This window comes from Corvus brachyrhynchos, unplaced genomic scaffold (genome assembly GCF_000691975.1).
Source record: "Corvus brachyrhynchos isolate BGI_N302 unplaced genomic scaffold, ASM69197v1 scaffold1680, whole genome shotgun sequence".
In the NCBI taxonomy this organism is placed as follows: domain Eukaryota; kingdom Metazoa; phylum Chordata; class Aves; order Passeriformes; family Corvidae; genus Corvus; species Corvus brachyrhynchos.
This window is the reverse complement of record NW_008235551.1, coordinates 19983-23423: the sequence shown is the minus strand read 5'-3', so window position 1 is coordinate 23423 and position 3441 is coordinate 19983. Positions and strand designations below refer to the sequence as shown.

The following is a 3441-nucleotide window of genomic DNA, read 5'->3' as shown; positions in this document are numbered from 1 at the left end:
GGGGGGCACCCATGGGTGCTGCTGGGAGCCCTCAGGGACCCCACCCCCACTCCCTCCTCCCTGAGCTGGGTCGGGGCAGCCGGGGGGGGACTCGTGGGACCCCCAAGGTGACGCCCTGAGGGTGCTGGTGGTGGCCCTCGAGAGGATGGGTGCCCCCCTGAGCCTGGTGAAGCACCCCTGGGGCTCCTGGGGAGGGGTTTGGTACCCCTGGGTGCTCCTGAGAAGGGGTCTGGTACCCCTGGGTGCTCCTGAGAAGGGGTTTGGCACCCCCGGGTGCTCCTAAGAATGCGATCAGCACCTCTGGGTGCTCCTGGGGACGGGTCTGGCACCCCTGGGTGCTCCTGGGGAGGGGTCTGGCACCCCTGGGTGCTCCTGAGAAGGGGTTTGGTACCCCTGGGTGCCCCTGGGGAAGGGTCCGGCACCCCTGGGTGCTCCTAAGAATGGGATCAGCATCTCTCGGTGCTCCTGGGGAGGGGTCTGGCACCCCTGGGTGCTCCTGGGGAGGAGTCTGGTGAAGCACCCCTGGGTGTCCCTGGGGAGGGTTCTGGCACCCCTGGGTGCCCCCCGAGCCTCGTGCAGCACCTCTGGGTGCTCCTGAGAATGGGATCAGCACCCCTGGGTGCTCCTGGGGAGGGTTCTGGCACCCCTGGGTGCCCCCCGAGCCTCGTGCAGCACCTCTGGGTGCTCCTGAGAATGGGATCAGCACCCCTGGGTGCTCCTGGGAAGGGGTCTGGTACTCTGGGTGCTTCTAGGAATAGGATCAGCACCCCTGGGTGCCCCTGGGGAAGGCGATCAGCACCCCTGGGTGCTCCTAGGCAGAGAACAAGCGCCCCTGGGTGCTCCTGGGGAGGGGACAGGCACCCCTGGGTGCTCCTCAAGTCTGGTGCAGCACCTCTGGGTGCTCCTGGGGAGGTGTTTGGTACCTCTGGGGGCTCATGGGGAAGGGTCTGGCACCCCTGGGTGCCCCTGGGGAAGGCGATCAGCACCCCTGGGTGCCCCTAGGAATGGGACCGGCACCCCTGGGTGCTCCTAGGGAGGGAACAGGCACCCCTGGGTGCCCCTGGGGAGGGGTCTGGCACCCCTGGGTGCCCCTGGGCAGAGGTCTGGCACCCCTGGGTGCCCCCCAAGTCTGGTGCAGCACCCCTGGGTGCTCCTAGGAATGGGATCAGCACCCCTGGGTGCTCCTAGGGAGAGGACAAGCACCTCTGGGTGCCCCTGGGGAAGGCTGTGGCACCCCTGGGTGCTCCTGGCAACACAACGAGCGCCCCTGGCTTTGGCTGTGGCATCCCTGGATGCCCCCAGAGAAGACACGGGCACCCCTGGGTGCCCCCCGAGTCTGGTGCAGCACCCCTGGGTGCCCCGGGGGATGGGACCAGCACCCCTGGGTGCCGCTGAGAACGGGACCAGCACCCCTGGGTGCCGCTGAGAACGGGACCAGCACCCCTGGGTGCTCCTAAGAAGGGACCAGCACCCCTGGGTGCTGCTGAGAACAGGACCAGCACCCCTGGGTGCCCCTGGTGAACAGGACCAGCACCCCTGGGTGCTCCTGAGAATGAGACAGGCACCTCTGGGTGCCCCTGAGGATGGGACCAGCACCCCTGGGTGCTCCTGAGAATGAGACAGGCACCTCTGGGTGCCCCTGGGGATGGGACCAGCACCCCTGGGTGCTCCTAGAAATGACACCAGCACCTCTGGGTGCCCCTGAGAACACGGCCAGCACCCCTGGGCGCTCCTTGGCAGGAACAGGCACCTCTGGGTGCTCCCTAAGGACTGGACCGACCCCTCTGAGAAAACGATCAGCACCCCTGGGTGCCCCCCAGTTGCAGCACAGCACCCCTGGGTGCTCTCGAGGAGACAACAGACACCCCTGGGTGCCCCTGGGAAACGGACGGACACCCCTGGGTGCCCCTAAAGATTGGACCAGCACCCCTGGGTGCTCCTGGGGATGGGACCAGCACCCCTGGGTGCCTCTGGGGAACAGGAACTGCACCCCTGGGTGCCACCAGCGAGAGAACAAGCACCCCTGGGTGCCCCCGAGTATGGCACAGCACCCCTGGGTGCCCCTAGAGATGGGATCAGCACCCCGGGGTGCCCCTAAAGATTACTACAGCACCCCTGGGTGCTCCTGATAAGGGGACAAGCACCCCTGGGTGCCACTAGAGATGGGATCAGCACCCCTGGGTGCCCCTAAGGCAAGGACAGGTACTCCTGGGTGCCCCTAAAGATTGCCACAGCACCCCTGGGTGCTCCTGATAAGGGGACAAGCACCCCTGGGTGCCACTAGAGATGGGATCAGCACCCCTGGGTGCCCCTAAGGCAAGGACAGGCACCTCTGGGTGCTTCCTGAGCGTGGCTCAGCACCCCTGGGTGCCCCTAGAGATAGGATCAGCACCCCTGGGTGCCCCTAAGGCAACGATAGGCGTCTCTGGGTGCTTCCTGAGCGTGGCTCAGCACCCCTGGGTGCTCCTGATAAGGGCACAGGCACCCCTGGGTGCCCCTAGAGATGGGATCAGCACCCCTGGGTGCCGCTAAAGGAAGAACAAGCACCCCTGGGTGCCCCGTGAGTGTGGCTCAGCACCCCTGGGTGCCCCTAAGGATCGCCACGGCACCCCTGGGTGCCCCCTGAGCACGAGACCACCACCCCTGGGTGCCCCTGGGGATGGGCAGGGCAGGGACCCACCCCCCTGCAAGTGATCCAGGTGTCCCTGGGTGCCCCCCACCCTGAAGGGTGCCCAGGTGAGCAGGGAGGGGCCCAGGGGTGCCCAGGCAAGCAAAGAGAGGCCCAGGGGTGCTCAGGTGAGCAGGGAGGTGCCCAGCAGTGCCCAGGGGTGCCCAGGTAAGCACGGAGGAGCCCAAGGGTGCCCAGCAGGGCCCAGGTGAACAGGGAGAAGCCCAGGGGTGCCCAGGTGAGCAGAGCAGGGCCCAGGGGTGCCCAGGGGCGCCCAGGTGAGCAGGGAGGAGCCCAGGGGTGCCCAGGGATGCCCAGGTGAGCAGAAAGGTGCCCAGGGGTGTCCAGGAGTGCCCAGGTGAGCAAGGAGGGGCCCAGGGGTGCCCAGGTGAGCAGAAAGGGGCCCAGGGGTTCCCAGGGGCGCCCAGGTGAGCAGGGAGGAGCCCAAGGGTGCCCAGCAGTGCCCAGGTGAGCAGGGAGAAGCCCAGGGGTGCCCAAGTGAGCAGGGAGGGGCCCAGCGGTGCCCAGGTGAGCAGAGAGGTGCCCGGGGGTGCCCAGGTCAGCAAGGAGGGGCCCAGGGGTGCCCAGCAGTGCCCAGGTGAGCAGGGAGAAGCCCAGGGGTGCCCAGCAGTGCCCAGGTGAGCAGGGAAGTGCCCAGGAGTGCCCAGGTGAGCAGAGAGAGGCCCAGGGGTGTCCAGGGGTGCCCAGGTGAGCAGGGAAGTGCCCAGGAGTGCCCAGGTGAGCAGGGAGGTGCCCAGGGGTGCCCAGGTGAG

The 3441-nt window shown here is 67.9% G+C and overlaps 1 long non-coding RNA gene across 2 annotated transcripts; it reads right to left on the bottom strand.

Annotated features, from left to right (window-relative positions):
- Positions 1-6: 6 nt before the first annotated feature.
- Positions 7-3435, bottom strand: LOC108448303. Of its 2 annotated transcripts, none has more exons than XR_001864312.1 (3): positions 1628-3435; positions 955-1203; positions 7-923 (listed from the first exon to the last, which is right to left on the bottom strand). It is a non-coding gene; the product is annotated as an uncharacterized LOC108448303 (long non-coding RNA). The 2 variants fall into 2 exon arrangements; XR_001864228.1 differs by having other exon boundaries at positions 7-1203; positions 1628-1689; positions 2022-3435.
- Between the last annotated feature and the right edge of the window lie 6 nt (positions 3436-3441).